The sequence below is a fragment of the Ailuropoda melanoleuca genome, chromosome 11 (genome assembly GCF_002007445.2).
Source record: "Ailuropoda melanoleuca isolate Jingjing chromosome 11, ASM200744v2, whole genome shotgun sequence".
In the NCBI taxonomy this organism is placed as follows: Eukaryota; Metazoa; Chordata; class Mammalia; order Carnivora; family Ursidae; genus Ailuropoda; species Ailuropoda melanoleuca.
In genome coordinates, this window is record NC_048228.1 from 69,275,342 (window position 1) to 69,303,202 (window position 27,861).

General features: G+C 42.9%; 1 protein-coding gene across 3 annotated transcripts in view; it reads left to right on the forward strand.

Moving 5' to 3' along the window:
- Positions 1-27,861, forward strand: part of LNX1 (ligand of numb-protein X 1) — a 383,575-nt gene that overhangs the window by 163,133 nt on the left and 192,581 nt on the right. For 2 of the 3 annotated variants that reach the window (XM_034671796.1, XM_034671797.1), the window contains exon 3: positions 18,532-18,666. The exons of the other annotated variant lie outside the window; for it this stretch is intronic. The gene's annotated coding sequence lies outside the window, so the exon portion shown is untranslated. The remainder of the gene's footprint in view (positions 1-18,531; positions 18,667-27,861) is intronic. 3 annotated transcript variants of the gene reach the window in all.

A 27,861-nucleotide genomic window follows, 5' to 3' on the forward strand; every position in this document is an offset into this window, starting at 1 on the left:
ACCCCGGGTCTGCAGGCCCGGCTAGAGCGAGCAGGGGTGCGGCTGCGAGCTTCCTGTTGTTCTTGGCCAGGCTGCCCAGCTGTTTGTTCGGCTCCTGTCTCGGAGCCCTTCGCTTCCGTGCTGCCTGCGCTTTCCAGTGTCTTCAGCTCGCTTCCCACAGGGCAGTGCAGCAGGATTGCTCCCCAGAGCTGGTGACTCGGCCTCTGGGCCTGGAGAGCCGCCCCACCCCCACTCCTCAGGGTGTCCTTGGTGCACACCCCCTAGCTGAGCGGCTTCACTTTCAGATCTAGTGTGGTGAGGGAAAGGCGCGTGGCCTGATGTCAGCTGCACATGGGTCTGAATCCAGGTCTGCCATTTGACAGTCCCTTGGTCCAGGGCAAGTTGCAAAATTCCTGGGGTGGTTTATTACGTGCAAACATGTATGTAAATACATGAGAGATGAATCATGTGTTCATTCCCCTCATTCTGGGCTTGCTCAAAGGTTTTAAGACTATATGGTTATCTTTTTGAAACACAGATTCCCTCGGTGCTATGGTCTAAATGTTTGTGTCCCTCCAACGTTCATGTGTTGAAATCCTAACCCCCAAAGGTGATGGTACGGGAGGTGGGGCTTTTGGGAGATGCATCAGTCAGAGGGAGGATGGGGCCCCTATGAAAGCGATTAGTGCCCTTGTACAAGAGGCTCCCGGGAGATCCTGGCCTCTTCTGCTGTGTGAGGACACTGCTGAAGAGGGCCCTCACGGGACCTGGTCTCAGAATTCTAGTCTCTAGAACTGTGAGAATTAGCTTTCTGCCGTTTATAAGCCACCCAGCCTGTGATTTTGTGCAGCAGCCTGAATAGACTAAGACAATTGGGAAGGGGAAGAAGGCCTTTTTTTTCAGTTTAAGTAAAATTTACATGCACAAAAACGTACAAATCTTAAATGGACGGTTTTATGTGTATCCACCCTATGTATCCATCCAGGTAATGATTTGGATCAAGATATTGGGTATTTCCATCACCCTGGGGTGAAAAGTCTCTTTGTGTCCCTTTCTAGTCTCGAACTGGCTGACACCTCATCTCCCTGTCTTAGTTGGCTAGCGCTGGGAGAACGAAACACCACCCATTGGCTGGCTTAAACAACAAAACTTGATTTCTCACCATTCTGGAGGCTGGGGGCCTGAGACGGTGTCAGCATGGTCGGGTGGTGGTGATAGTACTTTTCCGGGCTTGCAGATGGTTGCCGTCTCGCTGTGTGTTCACACACTCCTTGTGCGCATCTAAAGAGAGAGAGAGCAAGCGCCCTTGTAGTCTCTTCTTGCCTGAACGCTAGGCCTATCAGGTCAGGGCCCCACCTTATGAACTCTTTTAACCTTAAAGTCTTCTATTAAGTCTCTATCTCCAAATGCAGCCCCATTGGAGGTCAGGGCTTTAACACGTGAATCTGGGGGGAATGCCATCCAGTCCATGGCACGACCACCACACCCTGGCTGGTAGCTACTAGTTCACTTATGAAACCTCAAAACCAGAAGCAACCCAAACGCCTGTCAGCACGAAAATGGGTAAGCGGACTTTGGTATGCTAATACAATGGAATACTACACTGCATGGAAAAAGAATGGGCTCCTGATACATAGGACCTGTTCTGAGTATTCCTCTGGGCAAGTCATGAAATAAAATGACAAAGCACTTGCAAATCCTGATCTCTGCCTGGGCTTTCCCAATGGTTGGTTCATTCAGACCAAATTAATTATCCCCCCATGTTTGAAAACAAAATTTCAAGTCTTTCAGGACTTTGCTTAAACACAGACAATCCTCCCACTTTGAGGTGGTGATGAAGGCTCCAGCTCACAGCCTGAGTGGTTTCCAGTAGAGACTTGTTAATACGAAACATAGCTTTCTTGGGGGAGAAATTGACCTTGAATTTGGGTTTTCTGTTGTTTTCATTGAAGAACACTAGGTTAGCCAGTTGGCTAAGAAAAAAGCAGTTGTTTCAAATTAGTTGTAATTTTGCATTAAGCCAATATTGGCTTAACAGGTTTTACCCAAGATGTTTTTCTATACATAGGATGACGTGCTAAGTCCTAGAAAGATTGTGGTAGATTTCCACATCCATTATTATTTGGCCTTGTGCTTCGTAAAATAGCAAAGTAAGTTTATTTTTAACGGTTGTGCTGCCAGTTTGGGGTAGACTAATAGGTGAAAGGGTTTTTATAAAAATTATCTCTTTTTAGGCAAGGAGTTCTAATTCACTCAAATAATAGATTTTGAAGTGAAGGAAGCTAGGACTTGAAGTCTGAGATAACAAGCCACACAGCTCACATTTCTGCAAAATGCGGTGGCTCACAGGCTGTAGGTGAGGTTCTTTGCTCCCAGAGGTTGTTTTTTGTTTTTAAGATTTATTTATTTATTTATTTGAGAGAAAGTGAGAGAGAGTGGTGGGGAAGGGCAGAAAGAGAGGGAGAGAGAGTCTTTTTTTTTTTTTTAAAGATTTTATTAATCTATTTGAAAGAGAGAAACAGAGCACAAGGAGAGGGAGGGGCAGAGGGAGAGGCAAAAGCAGACACACCGCTGAGCAGGGAGCCCGATGCGGGGCTCGATCCTGGGACCCTGGGATCATGACCCAAGCCAAAGGCAGACACCTAACCGACTGACCCACCCAGGTGCCCTGAGAGAGAGTCTTAAGCAGATTCCATGCTGAGAACAGAGCCCGACGTGCAGCTCGATTCCATGCCCGGAGATCACGACCTGAGCCAAAACTAAGAGCCAGATACTCAGCTCTCTGCGCTACCAGGTGCCCTGCTCCTGGAGGTTTCATTCTGGTTTCTGTGAGTCTGGTTTTTACCCACAAGTCTTGCTTGTCTGATGTCCCAATTTGCCTCTGGTTTTTTTTGTACTAGAAGGATATTAAAATGGACAAAAGCAGAGAAGTCAGTGAAGTCAAGAGGAAGGGTCTGCATGTTAACATCGGAGAGACCCGGGTTGAGTCCTGCATCCTCCCTGCCTGGCCGTGTGAGCTCAGGAAGCTTACTTGACCTTTTCAAGTCAAAGTTTCATCATCCATAAAGTGGGGATGACAATGCCTACCTCTGAGCATTGATAAGAATTTAGAAATAATACCTGTGGAGTGCCTGGTATATAATAGTTTATTCACTCAAAAATTTTTTTTGCTTGTAATATTTATTGACCATGTATCAGAAACTTTAACAGTGGGAACAGAATGGTGAACACAGTGATCTCTGCCCTCACAGAGCTCAAAGTTGTTCAGTAAAGAGCCACCATTCCAACTGGTACATGAAAAGATGCTCAGTACCACTAATTGTCAAGGAAATGCACATGAACACCATAATGAAATACCAACTCACACCTGTTGGTAAGAATGTGAAGAAACTGGGATTCCTGTACAGCACTGGTGGGAACGTAAACTGATGCGGCTGCTATGGAAGACGGCAGGTCCTCAGAAAATTAACAACAGAACTACCACGTGATCCAGCAATCTCACTTCTGGGTATTATTCAAAAGAGTTGAAATTGGGATCTTGAAGAGATATTCGTACTCCCAGGTCCATTGCAGCATTATTGGCAATAGCCAGAAGGTGGGAACAATCTAAATACTCATTGATGGAGGAGTGGATAAAGAAAATGTGGTTTATGCACACAATGGAATATTATTCAGGCTTAAAAAAGAAGGCAATCCTACCATCTGCAACTACATGAATGAACCTTGAGGACACTATGCTAAGTGAAATAAGCCAGCACAGAAGGGCAAACACTACCTGCTACCATGACTACGAAGTATCGAAGGAGTCAAACTCATAGAGGGAGGAGAATGGTGAATCCAGGGACTGAGGAGAGGTGGAAACAGGGAGCTGCAATTCAATAAATATAAAATTTCACTTCACACAAGATGAATATGTTCTGGAGATTTGCCATACAACGTGGTAGCTACAGTTAACAATACTGTACAGTGCGTGTGAAAGTTGTTCATAGCGTCAATCTCAACCTAAGCATTCCTACCACAATAAAAAAAGAAGAAAAAAGAGAGAAAGAAATGTGGATTATAGTAATGTTTGCATAACTCTGTGAATTTAAATTCATTAAAATTCATTGCATTTTACGGTATGTAAATGATACCTTGATAAAGCTGTTTTTAAAAAACTGCCTGTGGACTATTATTCGGCGTTAAAAAGAAATGAACTATCATGAAAATGTAGGGAGGAACCTTAAATGCATATTCCTAAGTGAAAGAAGACAATCTGAAAGGCTACATCCTATATGATTTCAACTAAATGACCTTCTGGAAAAGGCAAAACGAAGGAGGTTGCCAGCGGTGGGACAGAGTAAGGATAAATAGATGGGGCATAAGGGATTTCTAGGGCAGTGGAACTACTCTGTTTGATAGTGGTGGATATGTGCCATTTTACATTGGTCCAAACCCACAGAATGTACACCACCAAGAGTGAGCCCTGAGGTGAACGGTGGACGTCGGGCAATCATGACGCATCAAATGTAGGCTCATCCTCGTAACAAATGTACCAGTCTGGTGAGTAACTGGGGAGTTCCACATGTGTGGGGACAGAAGGTATGGGGGAAATTTCTGTATCTTTCTCTCAATTCTATCATAAGCCTGAAATTGCTATGAAAAATGAAGTCTTAAAAAAAAAAACTTAAGGACTGCATCTCTTTCAAGTCTGTTCAATGTCCCTGCTCCCCTCCCAAACTTCCTTTGCCTGTTCTGTTTTTCCCCCTCATAATCACCTTCTTTTTTTTTTTTAAGATTTATTTATTTATTTATTTGATAGAGATAGAGACAGCCAGCCAGAGAGGAAACACAAGCACAGGGAGTGGGAGAGGAAGAAGCAGGCTCACAGCGGAGGAGCCTGATGTGGGGCTTGATCCCACAACGCCGGAATCACGCCCTGAGCCGAAGGCAGATGTGCAAGGACTTTGCCACCCAGGCGCCCCATCATAATCACCTTCTGATATACGATATAATTTATTCACTGTATTTGTGTCACCTGTCCCCAACTTTGAATAGATACTCAAAGTTGTGTGATTTTTTTTCACACTTTAACATACATGAAATCAGGAAGTGTTTTATGACTGATAGCAATGAGTAGAATTCTTTCTACCTGTCTCCAGTGGCGCATGGAATCGTGGCGTGTCTTCCATGGTAACCATCTTAGAGGTGATAAGCTACAGTGTTATGTTATTGTTTCGTGTCTGTTTCCCCCTCTAAAACACCAGCTCCAGGAGGGTAGGAGTCTTTATTTTGTTTGCTACCATTATTTTAAGTGCCTAGAATAGTACCTGGTTTGAAGTCCGTCCTCAGTGAACATTTGTTGAATGAATGAATAAATACTGTGTTGGACCTGCTATTAATAAACTGATAATAAAACAAAGAAGCTGAAATTAAAAGACAAGATGAGTTATTAGAACAACCTAGTTTCGTTATTTCTTCACTGTTCCATCTGCTGGACACTGGGAAAAAAGCCTAGTTAAGAAGAATGTTAGTGGGTCACCAGGGCTCATCCTTCAGGGTAATAAGAGACCTGCGGAGACCTTTGGGATGGTTACTATGGCTAGCTCAGTGCCGGAACCTTCTGAGCAAACTGTCTCTCCACCGAAGCACTAATTGATGACATTCCCAGGAGATGTCGAGAGTAGCCCAGACTTGCAGGCAAAGTGGGTAGAGGGCCCCCCCACCCTCCCACCCCTGTCAATTAATCTCTTTTCAACACTCCCCAGTGCGCCAGGAATCACCTGTCCCCAAAAGCAGGCTGGGTCTTTCAGTTTTGTTTGCCATTCTCTGCCTTGGCCCTCCTGAGCAGTGACCTGGAGCCCCCTGAATTGGGGCTGAGGGTGGGTGGTTTCCTGGCCACTCTGGAGGGGCTGCTTGGCATTCATTACTCCTGGCCTGGGGGCACGACTTCCAGCGGGCCTGCGCATGCGTGCCTGGGAATAGTTAATTTCCTTGTTAGACGGAGCCGGTGCTCTGGTTCACATTAGCTAACGTATGCCGACCCTGTCACAGACTGCCTCTTTGTTTCTCGTCAGTTTCAAGGGACAGATCTTATATTGTCCCTTCTCTTGCCAGCCCTTGAGAAGGGATTGAAGGGTCAGGGACCTGAGGAAACCCATCTGGGGGACAAGTAAACTTCCCCTAGAGTGGAGACTGCTTTCTCAAGCAGCTTCCAGCTCCTGCCACTTTTTCTCCCTGGACCACTCACCCATTAGGCACGGCACCTGGGGCCCACAATACTTTTCAAGGCCGGCAAAATGTTTTCATTACTTTTAAAATCAGAAGGAGAAAAAAAGACTTTCAGGGATAAAAATGCCTTTATATTTTATTCTCACAGCAGAAAAAAAAAAGACCCAGAAAATTCTAGCGTTTAGGAAAATTGATTACATTCCGCCTAAACTAACAAATGACTAAAATGTTGATTTAAAGTTATAACCAAAAATAGTTTTTAATTTGGGGTATTATACAAGGAAGAGGCCCACAAAAGTCATGTTCCCCACCGTTTGTTACCAGACTAGAAAAATGATCTTGTCATTCATGAAAGGTCTGATGGATAAGGTACATTTGAGCTGTGGCAAATGAACCAGGGGAATTTTAAAGGAAAAAGGCAGGCTGGGAAAAACATTTCTTGAGTGCCACTTTATGGTAAGCTTGGTGTTGGGCGCTTTCAGTACATTTTCTCACTGAGGTCTTCCAACTCTGGAAGGTCAAATAATCACCCAGTTTTACAGTGAGCTTAAGACACTACTCACTACCTGGTCCCCAACATCTCTCTGTGTCTTTCCCTTTCTTAAAGAAATTAATTCATATATTCACAAATCCTTCTCAATTAGCTTATCTAAATATTGTTTTGGGATCTTTTCTAAAATGCCTTTTCCTTTTTGATCTTTAAATTAGAACCAGAAAGATGAGTTTCAACAGTCAAAGGTCTAACTGAGGTTCTGAACAAGTTTTGGCTGTATTCAAAATGCACCGAGGCTCTGGGGGTGCTTGATTACCTGAGGCAGCCTGCCTTGAGATTGTATAGTGGTTGGTTTTTTAAAAAATTTTTTTAAAGAAAACATGTTTCAAATGCCCAAACATAATTTAGAAAACAATTTCACAATCAGATTTTGGTTGCTTTTGCCCCCATGCAAACACCCACGCTGTCTTCAAAATGTGGCCTACGGGCCATTTAATTAGGAAAAACAGCAAACAAAGCTTGCCCACTGGAAACAAAATCCTGCAAAATCTGGCCCTGGAAAACAAACAGTGCTGACTTCAGGAGCTCTAATTTCTTGATTGGACAACTTGGTTCATTTGTTTATTCAATGCCTTTGAGTGCCTGCTGTGTTATGTGTTGGGCGCTGTGCTAGCAGCTGGGGATTAAAGCATACATGGGAGTTAGTCCCAGCTCTCAAGTCACTCCCAGTCTAGTGGAGACAACCATCCTGGGCCATGCCACCACAGCCTTTTGTTTGGACGGTTCCAGAGGCCTCCTGACTGGTCCCCAGGTATCTACCCTTGTCCTCTGTTCTGCACATACCAGACAGAGGAATCCCTTCAGACACATGTCAGCAGTGCTCTTTCTCTGGGGAGCACTCTGTTGTTCCTCTCTGACCTGTCTCCTCCTTTTTTTCCCCTTGGGGATGGTGCAGTGAGCATACTGGCCTTCTTGCTTTTTCTAAAGCAGGCCGAGCCCACTCCCACGTTCATGGCTCCTCACTTGCTATCCTATGGGCTGGGAATGCTCATCTACCAGAGGTCCACATGGCTCACTCCCCCATCAAGGCTTTATTCAGACGTCATTTCAATGATGCCCTCCCTGGTTGCCCTATTTGAGATTGCCGCCTCCATTTGCCTCTTCCTGGAATTATTTTATTCCATTGCATTTCCCATAATCTAACCATACTGTGTGTTTTACTTACTTTCATTGTCTGTCTTATACCCAACTGTATCCCTAGTCCCTGGAATAGTGCCTAGCTTATGTAGTTGCTCAATAAGAATTAGTTTATTTTCTGACGAAATGAGACATTCATGGAAAGCAAAGAAACAAATGTTACATAGGTATGGTGTTTTGAGAGCATGAAGGAAAATCCTGTCTGCTTATAGAAATCAGAAACTCATTCAAAGAGTATGTTTAATCTCAAAGGATAAGTAGCATGTAACTAGGTGAAGAAAAAGGGATGGTACTCAAGTCAAGGGAACAGTGTTAGGAAAAGAATGTGCCTGTTTGGGAACTGCAGGTAGATTTGGTACAACAGGAGCATAAGATGCATATGGAAGGGGTGGTGGCATGAAATAAAGTTGGGAATGTAAACCAACTCCAGCTCATGTCCAGCTAAGGAATGTCGACTTCCTCCTTCTGGTGATGGGAGTTATTGAAGGCTATTAAGCAGAAGAGAGACATGATTGTATTTATGTTTTGTTTTGTTGTTTTATTTGAGAGAGAGAGAAAGAGAGAGAACATGAGTAGGGCGAGTGGGGCAAGAAGGTCAGAGGGAGAAGGATAAGCAACCTCCCTGTTCAGCAGAGAGACCAATGCAGGGCTCAATCCCAGGACCTCGGGATCATGACCTGAGCCAAAGGCAGCCGCTTAACTGACTGAGCCACCCAGACACCCCTGGATTTATGTTTTAAAAAGACCTCTCGGGAATCCCTATGGGGAAAGAACTGGGGGGAAGCTGGGAAGAAGGGCTTCGGAGGTTGCTTCAGTAGAACTGCTGAACATGGCGGAGCCATGCAGCCGTGACTGGGGGTGGTAAGAGGAGGGATTTGAGAGATATGTCAGGTAGACATTTGCAAATATCTTTTCCCATTCTGTCAGTTGTCCTTTAGTTTTGTCGACTGTTTCCTTTGCTGTGCCCAAGCTTTTTATCTTGTTGAAGTCCCAATAGTTCGTTTTTGTTTTTGTTTCCCTTCCTCTGGAGACGTGTCTAGCAGGAAGTTGCTGCAGCCAAGGTCACAGAGGTTGCTGCCTGTGTTCTCCTCCAGGATTGTGATGGATTCCTGTCTCACATTTAGGTCTTTCATCCATTTTGAGTCTATTTTTGTGTATGGTGTAAGAAAGTGGTCCAGTTTCATTCCTCTGCACGTGACTGTCCAATTTTCCCAACACCATTTGTTGAAGAAACTGTCTTTTTTTCCATTGGATATTCTTTCCAGCTTTGTCAAAGATTAGTTGACCATAGAGTCGAGGGTCCATTTCTGGGTTCTCTGTTCTGTTCCATTGATCTATGCGTCTATTTTTGTGCCAGCGCCATACTGTCTTGATGATTGTAGTTTTGTAATAGAGCTTGAAGTCTGGAATTGTGATGCCTCCAGTTTCAGTTTTCTTTTTCAACATTCCTTTGGCCATTCGGGGCCTTTTCATGTTCCATGCAAATTTTAGGATGTTTTATTCCAGCTCTGTGAAAAATGATATTTTGACAGGGATTGCATTGAACGTGTAGATTGCTTTGAGTACCAAAGACATTTTAACAATATTTATCATTCAAGCCATGAGCATTTAATGTTTTTCCATGTCTTTGTGTCATCTTCAATTTCTTTCATAAATGTTCTATAGTTTTCAACATACAGATCCTTTACCTCTTTGGTTAGGTTGATTCTTCGGTATCTTATGGTTTTTGGTGCAATTGTAAATGGGATCGATTTCTTGATTTCTCTTTCTTCTGCCTCATTGTTAGTGTGTAGAAATGCAACTGACTTCTGTGCATTTATTTTATATATTGTGACTTTGCTGACTTCTTATATCAGTTCTAGCAATTTTAAGGGCTAGTATCCAAAATCTATTAAAAAAACTTATCAAACTCAACACCCAAAAAACAAATAATCCAGTCAAGAAATGGGCAGAAGTCACGAACAGACATTTCTCCAAAGAAGACATAAAAAATGGCTAAAAGACAAGTGGAAAAATGCTCAATATTACTCAGCATCAGGGAAATACATAACAAAACCACAATGAGATACCACCTCATACTGGTCAGAATGGCTAAAATTAAGCAACTCAGGGAACAACAGATATTGGCAAGGATGCAGAGAAAGAGAAACCCTCTTTTGCTGTTGGTAGGAATGCAAACTGGTGTAGCCACTCTGGAAAACAGTATGGAGGTTCCCCAAAAAGTTAAAAATAGAACTACCCTATGACCTAGCAATTGCACTATTTATTCAAAGGATAAGAACATAGTGATTCAAAGGGGCACACGCACCCCAGTGTTTATAGCAGCAATGTCCATAATAGCCAAAATATGGGAAAAGCCAGATGTCCATTGACAGATGAATGGATTAAGAAGTTGTCTCTCTCTCTCTCTCTCTCTCACACACACACACACACACACACACTGAAATATTGCTGAGCCATCTTTAAAAAGAATGAAATCTTGCCATTTGCAACAATGTGGATAGAACTAGAGTGTATTAGGCTAAGCAAAATAAGTCAATCAGAAAAAGACAAATACCATATGATCTCACTCATATGTGGAATTTAAGAAACAAAACAGATGAATATACAGGGGAAGGGAACAAAAAAACAAAACAAGATAAAACCAGAGAGGGAAGCAAACCATAAAAGATGCTGAACTCTAGGAAATAAACTGAGAGTTGCTGGAGGGGACATGGGTGGGTATTAAAAGGAGCACTTGACGTAATGAGCACTGGGTGTTATATGAGCTGATGAATCACTAAATTTTACCTCGGAAACTAATAATACAGTATATGTTAACTACACTGAATTTAAATAAAGAATTTAAAAAAAGAGAGAGATCAAGTTGCAGATTCTAGAGGACTTAATGACCTGTGGTCAAGGAGGAGAGGGGGCCTGGCTTGAGCAGAAAGGGACTGGAATGACTCCCCCAAGCGTCTTTTGGGCAATTGAGGTAAATATATAAGTTCACAACAAATATTTATTAAGAATCTGCTACTAAGATTCTACTACTAAGAATCTAAGTACCAGGCATGAATCTAGACACTGGTAATACAGCTTTGAGCAAAACAGAGAAAGCCCAGGTGAAAGAGACTGTCAGTAAGTAAACAGATAGTATTATTTCAGATTGTAATAAGTCTTATGACAAAGCATAAAGCATGGTAAAAAGATGAGCACAGTGTTAATTTTATGAAGGAGTCAGGGGACAATTCTCTGTAGAGGTGGTGTTAGAACCCAGGAAAGCTATGAAAAGACCCAGAGGAAGAGATACCCTCTGGCAGAGGGAATAATGAGCATAAAGAAGCTGTGACTGAAACAAGGGACGCTTGTTTGACAAACAAGGAGAAGGTCAGTGTAGCTGAAGGTCAGTAAGTTAATTAATGGGATAAAGGAGGGGGTAGGCAGGGGCTAGATTCTTACAGCTTCCACCATGATGGTGAGCAAGGATTTTATTCAAAGTGTGTTGGGAAGCCATGGGATGACTTTGAGCAAGGGGGGCCACACAGTGTGACCATTGTTGATGTTGTCATTGAAATCATTCTGGTTGTGGAGTACAGAATGAATTTCAGAGATACAAGAATGAAAGCAGTTGTCTAAGCAAAAAAAAAAAAAAAAAAAAGGTGGCAAGTCAGGTTGTAGCAGTGAAAGTGTTGAGAAGTAGATAGCCTTTTGTTCTGTTTGAGGGTGGAAAAATCAGGATTTGCTGATGGAAATCAAGAATCACTCCTAGGTTCTTCACCTGAGGAAATCTGTGAATGTTAGTGCTCTTTACTGAGGTTGAGAAGCGTTGGGCAGGATTAGGTTTTAAGGCCATTGAAGAGGAAATCAAAAGTTTCAGGCATATTTCACTTGGAAAGCCTATTCAACATCCAAGAGGAAATTTGGGGAGACAGCTAGATACACAGGTCCAGAGCTCATAGGGAAGGTTTGGGTTGAGATAAATTGATAAAAACGTCAAGGCGTTTGATGTCATGACTTTGAATGAGATCACCACTCCAAGAGAAGATGTCCTGGGATTGATTCTTGTTCACTCAAGATAATAGTGGTTGAGTGGAGAAGGAAGAGCAGCCAATGAAAGAGAAAGAAATGTTGGTGAGATATCTTTGAGAGGATGGTGTTCCAAATACCAACTGAAGAAATTGTTTCAAGAAGGAGTGATCTTCCATGCCCAGTGCTGCTGAGAATTCTCCTAAGACAAGACCTGAGAATTGACTATTGGACACGGCAAGATGGAGGTCATTGGCAACCTTGACAAGGGTTGTTTTGGCAAAAGTTGGAGGTGACAGAACACAAGGAGACTGGGAAGTGAGAAAGTGAACATAAGGACCATAGGTGGCTCTTACAAGCATCTTTGTGTTACAAGGCTACAGAGAGATGGAGTAAGAGCTGGATGGGGACAGGAGGCCAAGGAGATTTATTTTGTTTTATTTCGGCAACTTATTTGTGTACGGATGGCGATTATTCAATAGAGAAAGGAAAGCTAACAATACAGGAGAAGGAGGGGTGAACTGTGGGAGTGGAAGACTTGCCTAAGCAGGAGGGATGAAACAGTGCACGAGTGGAGGGTGTGGTCTTCGGAACAGGTACTTCCCACCTGCTGGAGGAGGAGGAGTGGCGGGGCATAGGGGCACAGGCGCTTGGTCCTTCCAGGAGTCCTCCCAGCTGTTTTTCTGTTCTCGGGAAAATATTCAGCTCAGAGTGAGGAAGTGGGAGGAATGTTGGAAATTTGAGAAGCCACAAGGTCAGGAGAGAGTAAGTTGGATAGCAGATGTAATAGGATTGCCAGACCATGGTGAGTGCTCACCTAAGAGATTTTTATCTTTATCCTTAAATTTTATCCAGCTTTACTGAGAGATAACTAACATATGATATTGTATAAGTTTAAGGTGTATGATGCGTCGATTTGATACACTTACATGTTGTGAAGTGATTATCACAGTAGTGTTAGTTAACACCACCATCATGTCATATAATTACCATTTCTTTTTTTGTGATGAGAGCCTCTAAGAGCTACTCTCTTAGCCACTTTCAAGTATATAACAGAATTGTTAACTACAGTCACCAAGCTGTACAATAGATCGCCAGAACTTACTCATCTTATAACTGGAAGTTTGCCCTCTTTGATGGACATCTCCCCATCTCCCCCGCCCCCAGCACTGGCAACCACCATCCTACTCTCTGTTTCTTTTCTTTTCTTTTTTTAATGAAATATTTTATTATGTGACTTGCAAATTGGTAGTTCCAAATTAGCTCCAAAAACATTGTCAGCATCAACAATAAATTAAGGATAATGTAATGAGACAACTATGGGGAAGGGCAGCTTCAACTAGATACATTCTGGTTTCCTTAAAAAAAAAAAAGATTGTTATTCCACATTCACATGGTACTATATACCTTCCTATTCTTTTTCCACTTCTGATCATCTTCCACAAATTGCAGAGAGTGCAAATTTAAGAACCAGAAGATATTGAAAAGTGTTTTTTTAATTTTTTAAAATTTAAATTCAATTAGCCAACATATACTATATTATTAGTTTCAGATGTAATTCATCAGTTGCATCTAACACCCAGTACTCATCATATTCTCACCACCAACAGCTCTCCGGAGCTCCACACTGTTTCCATGAGCTTGGCTCTTTAAGATTCCACATATAAGTGAGACCATACAGCATTTGTATTTCTCTGACTTATCTCACTTAACACAATGCCCTCAAGATCCATCCATGTTGTTGCAAATGGCGGCATTTCCCTCTTTCTCATGGCTGAATAACATGGTGCTTAATTTAAAGTGTGATCAGGCAGTCTGGTTGTGTGTTTAACTTCAGCCAGTTTAGCCACAGGAGGGCAGGTGTGAAGTAGGCAGAGAAGAGCAAATGAAGTTGCTTTGGGAGTGGGGAAACGTGTTGCAGGGTAGGAAGACAGAGAGCTCAGCCTGGCGTGTGTTCAGGTTCAAATATCTCAGGAGAGACAGGTAAAGCTGGTAGACAGAGGTGAGGAGTCATGTGGCAAATAAAAGTTTGGGACTCACTCACTGATATTTACACACAGTGTGTCCCGTGAGACAGACGCAGGGATGCAGAAACCCTGGGATGCAGGAGCAAAGACATGACAGAATCTCCGTCCTCATACAGAGCTTGCATGCCGGTGAGGAAACTTAGCGTGTGTAGCTCAGACGTTTCCAGAGAGGGGGATATGCAGCTCAGAGATGTGCAAGATGATCCTTGGGTATGTGGATGGGAAATATTTGAACTGCCGCTTAGGTATTTCTTATGCTCTTTCATATCTATCTTCATAGGTGTCTTATTTATTTGATGTTGGCATAGTAGTACATATATTATTACATACTAAATATGTGTATGTTGGGAGATGCATGCCCAGCGTTATTTACGGATGGAGATGCTTGATGGAAAACATCTGCAAACCGCTAGCCACATGCGAGACTGCAGAGAAAGATTGTGGTGAGGCACCCCTAGTCGTGACACGGCTGAGGATACATATATGGAGCGAGATGAGCTTTCTGCAGGGCACAGCCCCTGAGTTATCCCATTCTGTGTTGGGAATGAAAATCCCTAAGTGATGAGCCTTCTATAAACGGGACAGGATAAGAATGTCAAGGAGAGCTTTATCATGATTGTGCTGTTGAAAACCAGAGCAAGCGGACACTGGGCAGAGGCAAGGTTAGGCTGGCGAGGCAGGCCATGGAGGAGTGTGGTCCTTGTAGGACCCCGCTGATCTGACAAAGAAGCTCGATCCATACGACCCTCCGTGAGTTGGAACAGCAAGCATCGACGGGTGTATGGAGAATGAGCTGTTAAGCTGGAATTATAATAATTTCTTTATGCAAGGAGTTGGATAGAGGAAGGGTGAATCATAGCCTTGCATTGACAAACAGAGGGGCGATGTCTGCCCAGATTGTAGCACAGGGAGAGCTGGAGAGTGTGTCAGCATTTCCAGCTCACATCGTGGGAGAGGGTGCCTGAGGAGCAGATGTGAACGTTTTGGTTTCTGTGGTTGGTATTTTCCTATAGTGGAGAAGAGTGACTCACAGGGTCCCCACAGGCTGAGGAAAATCATGCTAGAGAGGCAGCTCAGAGTAGTGGAAAGTTACTCCACGTAGCATTAGCACCAGTGTTTTCAGGTTAGGACTCCGAAGCTCAGAGAGGCTAAGTCAGCTTCCCCAGCTGGTAAGTGGGGGAGCAGTAATTCAAAGACAGCATTATCTAACTTAAAATCCCACGTTTTCTATATGATTTCACTCATATGTGGAATTTAAGAAACAAAACAAATGAGCAAAGGGAACAAAAAGAGCGACAAGCCAAGACACAGACCTTGAACTGTAGAGAACAATCTGATGGTTACTAGAGGGGAGGGGGGGGGACGGGTGAAGCAGGCGTTGGGGGTTAAGGAGCGCACTTGCTGTGTGGAACTGTTGAATCACTATATTGCACACCCGAAACTTATATAACACTGTAGGTTAACTAACTGGAATTAAAATAAAAACTTAATAAAAAATTCAAGATTTTCTCTGTTATGTGGTAAATTGAAGAAATGCTTTGGGAAAAACACAAAGGACCACAGGTGGTCAAAGAAGCAAGAATGCATTCCCAAGGATTCAGGTAGGCTGCTGCAACAAAGAGAACTAAAAATTACCAAGACCAAACAGTGTTTTAAACAAGGTGGAAATATTTCTCTCTTTCACATAATGGTCTGGGCATAGGCCATTGATGCAACAGGTCCATTGTGTTGGGGACCAGAATCCTTCTAGATCTTGGCTCTGCCGTCACTGAAAGTGTTGCCTTTATCTCCATGGTTGGAGATGGTATCACTCCCCACACATCCACTGGGTCTGCATTTCCTGCAGTAGGAAGCGAAAGAGGGAGAAGGGAGAACCTGGGTCCTCTAGGTGTGACCCATCATTGCACCCCCTGCTTCTGCTCACAGACCCTTGTCCGGAACTAATCACATGGCCACACCGAGTTATAAGGGAAGCTGGGGACTGTCTTCTTTCCAGGGAGCCATGTGCCTAGCTAAACCTCAGAGGTTCTATTTCTAAAAGAAGAAAAGGGGAAATGGATATTGAAAATATCTGGCACTGAAAATTACAACTGTTAGAACAAGAAAAAGTGCACGGAGAGGAAAGATTTAGACTATCCTAAAGCAAAGTTGGGGAGGGTAGTCAAGGCACAGAAAACAGTTTGGGCAAGGGCAGAACAAACAGGCCTCTTTTAGAGAAGAGCTTAGAGCCAAGTTTGGCTGAAGAGTCCAGGAATGCACACAAAGGAAGTCTAAAAAACGAGACTAAAAATTTTTGTCCCAGGCCTTCCGTGTATCAGGTGAGGAACGTGTGCCGCCTCTCGGTAGCAAGAGATCGAAGGCGTGTGTGCAGAATGTTATGATGGCAGTCGTACTTCTCAGAAATTGTTCCAGCAGTTGTGCGCATGGTGTGCATGGAGTAAGGCAAGGTGGAAAGTGGGCTGGGACAGTGGAAAACCACTGGATCGGGTTCAGGAGGCCTGGCTGCCAACGCCAGGTCTGCCACTAAGCAACAACTGTGTAGTGGTTAAGAGTTTGCCTCTGGAGTCATGGTCCCTCTGTTCCCATCTCAGCTCCAACACTTCCTAGCCACGCGGGAAAACCAGATAATATTCCACGGAGAGTGTTTAGCCCGTGCCTGGCACATGGTGAATATTAGCTGAACTGTCCCCTCAAATTAACCTTCTCTTTTTAGCTAAATGTAAAGCTTCCTTAGTTAAATGAGTTGGTTCCCAAAGACGTGTTTAGCCTTAAAATTCCCTAATTCTATGAGTATAATGCAAATGTTTAATGCTGACTGAAGAAATCTGAAAATAATATTTTAGAGTGGTTTTCTTTCTGTTAGGTAACACATTGCTATATAATATTGTGAAATTCTCCTTTACTCCCCCAGACAAAATCGTAATGATTCATTGGTTAAAGAAAAAGAGAGGGGCACCTGGCTGGCTCAGTCGGTTAAGTGTGTGACTCTTGATTTCAGTTCAGGTCTCAATCTCAGGGTTGTGAGTTCGAGGCCCATGTCAGGCTCTGCAGTAGGCATGGAGCCTACTTAAGATTTTCTTTCTCTCTCTCCCTCTGTCCCTCCCCTCACCCCCCAAAACAAGAAAAAAAATAATTATATTCAAAGTATATTTTACATAATGCAAAAAATAAATGATGCTAGCTTAGGGCATTGAGGCAATACCGCCGCGCGCTTCTGTCTTCTGTCTCAGAAAAGGAATCCATGCAACCCATTCGCTTTCTGGATTAAATGGGGATGCAGGTTCTTTCTCATGTTCTTTTAAGGAAGCTCCTGCAGGGAGCTCTAGGTCCAAATGCACCTCCTAGGCAGATTTCCTACTTCCTGGAGCAAGACTGGGCATGCTTGGACCCCAGGTTGAAGGGAGCATGGCTCTGTGAAGATGCCACACGTCTGTAGCTACAAGGGACCCATACAAGGGGCCGAAGCAGCAGGTCGGAGAGGGTTCAGTCCACATGATGAGTTACATTTTGTGCCCTCTCCCAAATTCATTTCTTTAAGTACTGTGGAATGGGACCTTGGTTGCAGATAGGGTCTTTACAGGGGTAATCAAGTTAAAATGCAGCCATCACTGAGAACCTTTTCCAATACAACTGGAGTCCTTCAGAAAAGGGAAATTTGGAGACAGACATGCCTCACATCACATGAGGATGTAGGCAGAGGGCAGGGTAGGGAACCACAAGATCGCCAGAAACAGCTCGAGAAACTGAGAGACACATGGAACACAGCCCACAGAAGCAGCCAGCCCTGCCAGTACCTGGACTTCAGGCTTCCAGCATCCAGAGCTGGGAGGCAGCACATCTCAGTAATTTCAGCCACCCAGTCTGTGGCGCTTTTGTTACAGCAGCTGCAGCAGGCTGATGCAGTCTGTGTCACATGGCCGACCTGAGCAGTGCTTAGCAACAATAAACATTTGCTGGATGCATACATGGATGCACGTGAAGCCATTTTGAATGAATGAATGAGCTCTCACCTGCTCTCCCCAGGAATTCTCCCTCTGTTGTCAGCTGCACACGTCACACCCTACTGGAGAACAGAAGAGGGGATTGAGGGGTCTGAGAGCAGGAGGAGGAAGGAGCCAGCAACAGCCTACAGTTCCAGAAATTCTCCCCAGGCTGCGGGTGCCCAGGTCTTCGCCAGGCCCTGGGAGAGGTGAAAAATGACCATTTACTATTATTCATTATTCGAGTTAAGAACTAATTCATGTCTAGAGATTGACTTAGTTTTTAAAAATCAGCAAAACAGTGTAAAATATGTTTAGAAGGTTTGAAGACCTGGGGTAACCTCTGGTGTGTATTTTCTGAGCAGTTTTCCACTTCATTGTGGAAGACATCTGAGTTTCTGGGAAAATAGAATCCATATGTCTCTGGCCCATTTATCCTGAAAACCCCGGGAAAACTTGCTTTGTAAGCAGCACGTGAGGGAGAAGAAATGCTGGAGAGTTGTCAACCCATTCTCTTCCAACGAGCTGCATTTCCTTTCGCCAGCTTCACTCGCGATGTCCTTGGATTCTGTCCTAACCTGTTTCTCAACCGATCAGTGCAGCTCACCAGTGACTTTTCTGGTGGTTTCTGTTTCAGAGCACAGACATCTGCCAGTCCCCAGACACGCCTGGAATGAGGCTCCCATGGGCTGCACAGCCCCAGGCCCTGGCCACGCTGCCATTGCCTTACCCCCTTCACCCTTTCTCCGGATACACCTCTTCATGGAAGGTGGTAGGTAATTTCTTTCAGAGTTTGGGGTATAAAAAAAATCATGTAAAACACAGACATCAAAGAGCTGGACAAAGTAAGGACTTGCTCGGTTTAGTAGGAACAAAATGTTGGTCCTGTGCCGGTCAGAATAGGAGAGTTTCATAATAAATGCATATGTGTCTCCTGTTCAGAGAAGCGTGATGCTCCTCTGGCCTAGGAAAATTCCAGAATGTATGAGCCATATGGGACTGAGCCCCTCCATTTGATGTTGCTTACAACTGACCTCTTTACTTTAGGATTTCTTTTACTCAGTTGTTTATTTTTGTATGTAGATAGGTAACTTCATAAAATCAAAAAGCACATTATTGTTCTTAACAACAACAACAACAACACATAGTTAAAGGAGAATTTTGTCTTGGAAAACATTTTGGTAAAAGATAGGAGAGGGGGAGAAACAGTTAATGCTAGGGACAGGAAATCTATCAGTCTTGGGACAAGAACTTGAAGACATAAATTGCAGAGCTGGCTGACAGCTACGTCTCCGGGCTGTGGGTCACTTATAGACGAGTGACGTCACACAACTTACAGAGACACCGAGCGCTGCGGTCTTAGATCTTCTTGGTCTTAACTCCTGCATCATTTATTCACCTGAACTACAGTTTCCCTAACTGAGCAGTGAAATCACAGTAAATAATCACTCTCTGTTCTGATTCATGGAGGGGAAGAACAGTTTCAGTTAGTACAAGTGCTAAGGTGCATTTTTTTTCATTCTTTTTTTTTTCATTGTGTTAAGTGCCCTCCTTAATCCCTATCACCTATTTCCCCCATCCTCCCACCCACCTCCCCTCTGGTAACCATGAGTTTGTTCTCTATAGTTAAGAGTCTGTTTCTGGATTTTTCTCTCTCTTCCCCCCCCCCTTTGCTTATTTGTTTTGTTTCTTAAATGCCACATATGAGTGAAAATCTATGGTATTTGTCCTTCTCTGACCGACTTATTTCACTCAGCATTATACCCTGTAGAACCATTGTATTGTTGCAAATGGCAAGATTTTGTTCTTTTTTATGGCTGAGTAATATTCCATTGTGTGTATGTGCCACATCTTCTTTAACCATTCATCTATCGATGGACATTTAGATGGCTTCCATAGTTTGGCTATTATAAATAATGCTACAATAAATATAGGGGAGCTTATATCTTTTGAATTAGTGTTTTTGTATTTTTTGGGTAAATATCCAGTAGTGCAATTACTGAATTGTAGGGTAATTCTATTTTTAACTTTTTGAGGAACCTCCATATTGTTTTCCACAATGGCTACACCAGTTTGCATTCCCACCAATAACACAAGAGGGTTCCTTTTTCTCCACATTCTTGCCAATATCTGTTGTTTCTTGTGTTTTTTGTCTAGCCATTCGGACTGGTGTGTGGTGGCATCTCATTGTGGTTTTGATGTGCATTTCCCTGATGATGAGGGATGTTAAGCATCTTTTCATGTGTCTATTGGCCATCTGGATGTCCTTTTTGGTGAAATGCCTGTTCTTATCTTCTGCCAATTTTTAAATTGGATTATTTGTTTTTTGGGTATTGAGTTGTATCAGTTCTTTCTGTATTTTGGATACTAATCCTTTATCAGATATGTCATTTGCAAATATCTTCTTCCATTCCATAGTTGTCTTTTAGTTTTGTTGATTGCTTCCTCTGTGCAGAAGCTTTTTATGTTGACGTAGTCCCAACAGTTTATTTTTGCTTTTGTTTCTCTTGCTTCAGGAGACATATCTAGAAAACTGTTGCTATGGCCAAAGTCAGAGAGATTATACTCTGTGCTCTCTTCTAGGATTTTTATGGTTTCAGGACTCACATTTAAGTCTTTAATCCATTTTGAGTTTATTTTTGTGTATGGCAAAAGAAAGTGGTCCATTTTCTTTTGCATGTGACTGTCAGGTTTTCCCAACACCATTTGTTGAAGAGAGTGTCTTTTTTCCATTGTATACTAATTCCTCCTTTGTTGAAGATTAATTGACCATAAAATTGTGAATTTATTTCTGGGTTTTCTATTCTATCCATTGGTGTGTCTATTGTTAACCAGGCACCATACTGTTTTAATTACTGCCGCTTTGTAATATAACTTGAAATCTGGAATTGTGATACCTCCAGTTTTGATTTTCTTTTTCAAGGTTGCTTTGGCTATTCAAGGTCTTTCGTGGTTCCATACCAGTTTTAAGATTGTTTGTTCTATTCTGTGAAAAATATACTGTTGATATTTTGATAGAGATTGCATTAAATGTGTAGACTGCCTTGGGTAGTCTAGACATTTTAACAATATTTGTTCTTCCAATCCAGGAGCATGGAATGTCTTTCCATTTCTTTGCATCATCTTGAATTTCTTTCATCAGTGTGTCATAGTTTGTGGAGTACAGGCCTTTCACCTCTTCGGTTAAGTTCATGCGTAGATATGTTATTGTTTTGGGGCAACTGTAAAAGGGATCTTTTTTTTTTTTACAACTTGATTTCAACTTTTACTAATGGCAATTATAGTATTGGAAATACATGCTTAACTGTATTTGCAGATTTTTCAGCGGCGCCAAACATCACAAGTATCCTGAACCTCTTTTTACTTATTACTTTTTCTTTTTAAAAATTTTAATTTAAATTCAATGTAGTTAACATATTGTGTATTATTAGTTTCAGAGGTAGAATTTAGTGATTCATCAGTTGCACGTAACATCCAGTGCTCATCACATCAAGTGCCCTCCTTAATGCCCATCGCCCAGTTACCCCATCGCCCCACCCACCTCCCCTCCGGCAACCCTCAGTTTGTTTCCTAGAGTTAAGAGTCCCTTATGGTTTGTCTCCCTCTCTGATTTTATCTAATTGCCTTCATAAGTGCTTTATAGTTTTACAGATATATATATTATTGTATTATTATCAATTATTTTATATTTGTTATTAACTGTTTTATGTATTTGGGTGCTCCCGTGTTGGGCACATAAACATTTACAGTACATAAACCCTTTCTGTTCTGATTCATGGAAGGGAAGAACAATTTGAGTTAGTAAAAGTGCTGAAATGCATTTTTTTTTTTTAACCTCACATACCTAGTGTCGAATTAATTCACATTCCACATTCCTCATTTCATGATGCATTTTTATCATTTGTCCTTGGGAAATCCCTTCAATTCTTTTCTTTCCTTCTTTCCATTTTTCTTTCTTTTGTCTTCCCTTTTATCTCCCATCAGCACCAGCACCCACTCCAGTGTGTTTCATATGTATTGTGTATGAGTGCTTGCAAATGAATGGTGTGCCTTGTGCGGGTACGTTCTACCTTTTGCATGCTGTGCTGTGTTCCAGATCTTATGGCTCACAGCCTCAACATTACTCGTCAGCTGCGACAGTGGTGGGTGTGCAGAGCTCCTTCACCATTTCAATCCATGATATGCTGCTGCCATGAAGTCACTTATTCAACAAATATTTATATAAGCAACTACGACCTTCTGGGCATGGCCTTAGCCACCTAGGATGTGTCAGAAAGCAAAAAGATAAAAATTCTTCCTACTTTCGGAGTTTACAAACTGTCAGAGAAAGAAAAGAAACAAGAAGGTAATAAGTAAATTGCATAGCATGTTAGAAGGTGGTCAGTGTGATATGGAATAAGAAGGAGGTCAGGGTTAGCAAGATTAGCCTTATAGGGAGGGGAGGGGCAGCAATTGAAATAGTTTTGTCAAGGAAGTCATTTAATCAGAGACTTGAAGGAGACAAGGGGATGATCATGCAGATAGCTGGGGAAGAGAGATTCAGGGAGAGGGAACAGCCATTGCAAAGCATTCAGGGTAATACATGCCTGACATGTTCAAGGCACAGCAAGCAGGCCAAAGTGACTGGAGCAGAACGAGCAAGGGAGAGGGCAGTAGGAAATGAGGACAGCTCATGCAAGGCCTTGGAGGTCATTTCAAGGACTTTGATTTTTATTTTAAGTACAGAGCCTTTGGAGACATTTGAGCAAAGAAGTGCCATGATCTGATTTAAGGCTTAAAAAGATCACCTTGGATGACACATTGAGAAAAGACTGTATGCAAAGTAAGGGCAAAAGCAGGGGTTCTGGTTAGAAGGCCTTTTGTAATAATATGAGTGAGGGCTGATGATAGAGAGACCAGAGTGGAAACAGTAAAGATGGTGAGAGGTGGTCAGATTTGGGACACATTTTAAACTTAAAACTGATATAATTCCTCAAAGTTCTGCTTCTACTTAGGATGTAGAAAACCACAAGAGTACATTGCTCCCATGCTAACAGTGAGAAAAATCGGGATGATCTATAAAATTATAACTTTTCTTAAGCTCATCAGAGAGCTGAGGTCTCAAGGCAACCAAAGAAATGGAGCTCAAAAAAAGGGACAAGATTCTCCCAGGAGAAATGAGACGCACAGCCTGTTTTGCTTTTGGCAAGGCACAGAGAGAAGAGGTCACTGCCAAAGAAGTAAGAAGAAACGAGCTAACATTTTAGCAAATTCCTAAAGACCTAGTATGCGCTGATGTACCAGTGTAGTTTAAGGGCAGGCTACAGACACAAGGGGGGTTCTTACTCTCCACCTCTTCTCCTTGGGCCTCTCACAGGTGTTCACAAAGATTGAGGGCAGAGCAAGACAGAGAGCACCCCTCAGTGGCCCAGGTGTGTAGGAGATGTTAAGATGTCATTGGAGAACAGGCAAAAATCACGGTCGACCTTTCTGTCATCTGATGCAGTCTTAAGCTACTGGGGGAAATGCAGTACGAACATCTTACCCTCAGAGCTTCTGGGAGAGAGGTAGAAAGGACGCCCCTCTGACTTTGGATGAGGGGTGTAAAAGCCTCCTTCCTGCCTGACCTGCAGCCCCCCACCAAAGGAACCAGAAGAAAATCCATTGCTCCTGGAGGAAGAATAGAGGCAAAACCCATCCGCCCTGGAGGAGGGGCAGGGAAACCTCTTGGCGCCCAGATCTTGCACCGATACAAAGCAGGGGTCTGCTCCTGCTGCCGCAGGGACAGAAACATGTCTCTTGCCCCACCAGTCACACTGTCTGTGGCCCTGCGGGCTGTGGGGAGGTGGACGAGCAGGATACGGAGAGGCCGTACCTTTAAGGTTAAGGGCACAGTCCTTGCCTAAAACTGAGGCTGGTCCAGGAGACCTGAGAAGCCCCTCCTGCTCCCGTCAGGAGCCTGGCACCAAGCAACAAGCACCAATTTTCTACTACTGGAGGAGGAACAAGCACAGGAAAGGAGAGCCCTTGGTGGTGTCAGCAAGCAGGCACAGCTGAAGTCTGAAGGCGGAGCAGAAACACAGACAAAATTATTCTAGAATTCAAGGCCCTTCACTAAGCAAAATGTAGACAGCATACCATGAGAGGCATTTGAAGTCTGTAGTGCACTGAAGGTAATGAGAGCGGTAATGAAAATAAACCCAGCTGAGCTGCTGAGCAGATTGACTCAGTTTCCCCACACTACTGGCCAGACAGAAGAAGAGGCATGCCCGTTTCTGGGAGTGAAAATCGTTGATCTCAGTCTCTACTGTTCTTCAAGCATAATGCCTGCCAGTCCCTGAAAAATAAAGAGACACAAAAAAGCAAAGGGAAAAAAGAAGCCCATTGTTTTTTAAAATTGTGTTTCCCCCAGTTTTATTGAGATGTAATTGACATATAACATCGTATAAATAGAAAGTATGCAATGCAATCATTTGGTAATGTATGGATTATGAAATGATTGCCACATAGCTTAGTCTTGTCACAGATTTTTTCTTATGATGAGAACTTTTAAGATTTACTCTCTTAGCAACTTTCAAATATAAAATAGAGTACTGTTAACTGTACTCACGTGCTGTACATCACATCCTCAGACCTTATTAGTCTTAGAATTGGAAGTGTGTACCTTTTAACCACCTTCACCTACTTCCCCCGCTCCTCCACCCCCAGCCTCTGGCAACCAATCTGTTCTCTATTTCTATGAGACGCATTGTTGAGAGACAAAGGAAGCAACAGAACTGCTTAGAGATGCTGCAATACCGCAAAGTATCTTTAACATGATTATGATTAATATATTAAGGACACTACTGGAAAAGCTGAACTGTGTGCATGAACAGATGGGAATTGACCGTTCACAGGCAAGGAGGAATGGAATTAGGATGATCCTTTGAACAGTTTCAGGTGATTCCTGGTGATTTGTGGCAGAGAGGTGAGGAGGGTGTCTATGTTCTATAAGCATGAATAGCCTTTCCTGTACACTGAAAACTGTCAAGGTTATGCGGAAGGATGGGGAAGGAAGAATGAGGAAATGATTATGATGTAGGCAACCAGCAGCAACAAGGCAAAGGCCCTTATAGGGCATAAAAGTCACTACTCTTTACAGGACACCTAAGACCAAAGGCAAACTCTATGTTCTTTCCTTCCCACAACCTTCAAGGGGTCTGTGCGTGCATGCGTGTGTAGGTTAGAGTTATGTAAGTAGGGATGGCCACAGTGATTCCAAAGCCACATCACTTTTTTCCTAGACTGAATCACACCTCATCATATAGCAGATAGGCCTTAACACTCCAGGAAGAAAAGCAGTGGAGGAAAAAAGCCAAAAAGGAAATAAAGTCAAGCAGAAACGCTAGATGGGAAAAGGATCAGGAGAAATAGCTGGAAGGAAAAACAAATGGACTGAAAATATCGTAAAAATGAAGAAAAGGAAAAAAGGCAACAATTAAAACCAACTTCAGTATCCTCGTGAGCTGAGTCAGTTAGGATTACAACACTGCAAACAACTGAAGACTTGACTGTAGTGGCTCAGACAAGGGGTTGTTTGTTTTTTCTCACATAACACAAAATCTGGAAGTTGACAGTTGCTGACATTGGTTCAGCACCTCAGTAATGTTAGGGCTGACATCTTCACCATCGCAAGATAGTTGCCACAACTCCAGCCATCACATCTGAGTTTCATGCAGAAGGAAGACGGTGGGGTAATGTCAGCCGTCTCTGTATTGCAGTTCCAGAACCACCTCTCTCCCTCAGTATACTTATGTCATTGGCCAGCTAGTCCCATGGTCACCTCTAGCAGCCGGGGAATGTGGGAAAGCAAGATTTGTCTGGGTCTATTTCCTCTGCAAACACAATCCAGGTTCTGTTAGCAAGGAAGAAAAGAATACGTGATATTATACAGACAATATCAACGGTCTGTGAATATTCATTGAGACAGGGTATGCGAAAGAAGCTCATAAGACATGTGGCACATAATAGATGCTCAATAACTGTATGTTTTTTAAAAAGCTGGAGAAAGGGAACTTTTTTGAGATGGAAGGATAGGAGCTGGCCTGTATCTCAGAGGTCAGGTTCCCACACTACAAGATTGACAAACTGAAAGTTTACACTTGATTTCATGCATCCTTAACATCCTCAGCAAAGATATTGCCATCCATTTTAAGAGCAGTAGTAACATTTTAAGAGGGGGGAGGCTGTCCTTCTGTATCCTTAGTGGGTGGGATGGTTATTATAAACTGAGAGGAAAGAAACTGGGCCAGATACAGAGAAATAGCACATGGAGCAGGAAATAGGCAAATGCAGAGGCAGCCTCAATGCTGAAGAGGACTTTTGAGAGGTGGAAGACAAAGAGCATAGGGAGTCTGTACGTGTACTGTATACACACATGTGCACTGTGTAAATAGCTCACAGGCCATCAGGCCAGCCTTCAGAATCATGATATAGGAGAGGTTTCCATACACCAAAACAAATGATCTCAACATATCCCTTCTATCTGCTTTGCAAAGTTATTTCAAGAATATTAACTTTGTTGCTTTTAAGAAATTCTAAAGGATGAGTTTTAAAGTCTGTGAATGCACAGTCTAATCAAAGAGAGGAACTGATTTAAGCTCTGAGCTCTTTAAAAATAATATCCAACCAGTATAATCAATTTAAGTTCACCACAAAATCATTTCCACAATAATAAATTCTTGTTCTGACATTTCTGATGGCAACAGTTGCGGAATATAATTTTCATCTCTCTGCTTCATCTCTGCTTGTATCTCTCTGCTTTCATCTCTCTGCACCCTCTCTGAGGGTGCATGAGACTACAAGTCAGAACTATAACAGACACAATGAGTGCCTGTCCTTATCCTGAATCTCTAGTGCCGCCTCCTTTTGTATCTAATGGAAGACGGCAGAGCAGGGCAGCTACAAAGAAGTACCGGACTCGCCGAGAGGGATAGCAGTTTGCAGAGCCTACGTTAGTGGAGATCATCTTGGTGCAAATAATTGTTTTCAATCAATATTCAGTTACGGGGGCTCTTGGGTGGTTCAGCTGGTTCAGCGTCTAACTCTTGATTTCAGCTCAGGTCATGATCTTAGGGTCATGAGAGTGAGCCCTGTGTCAGGCTCCAAGCTCAGTGGGGAGTCTGCTTGAGATTCTCTCCCTCTCCCTCTGCCCCTGCTCATTCGTTCATTCTCTCTCTCTCTCTCTCTCTCTCTCAAATAAATAAATAAATCTTTTCAAAAAATATTCAGTTAGAGACTTTAATCAGGTTGTAAGACAAAAGAATACGTTTGAGAATGATTTTATTCACTATAAATGACTTATTAACTGACATTACCATACAGTTAAGTTAAACGTTATAACTAATTACAAACATACAACAGAGGCATGTTTCTTTTGGACTATCAATCCTTCTTTACCTAAGGGGGTTGCTATGTTAGTTTGGGAACAAACTTTGATGTTTTAACAAAGACCCCAAATTACAGTGATTTCACAGAAGTTTGTGCTCTCTCATTTAGAAGAGCAAGAGGTGATCCAGGGCTGGTATGGCAACTTCACAACCACAGTGAACCTGGCTCCTTCAAATCTTATTGTTCTGTCATCCTCAACATGTGACTTTTGTCTCATGACCTCTTTTGGCCTCCTAGGGCTGCCATAAAAAAAATACCACAGACTGGGGGGCTTAAACAACAGAAATTTATTTCCTCACGGTTTTGGAAGCTGGAAGTCCAAGATTAAGGTGCCAGCAATGTTGGTTTCTGGTGAGGACTCTCTTCCTGAGTTGCAGATAACTGTCTTCTCATTGTGGCCTCACATAACCTTTGCTCTGTGTATGCCTGCCCTTGGTGTCTCTTCTTCTTATAAGGACACCAGTCGTGTTGGATGAGGGCCCCACCCTATGACTCGCTTAACCTTAATTGCCTCCTTAAAGGCCTTATCTTCAAATACAGACACATTGGGAGTTAAGTC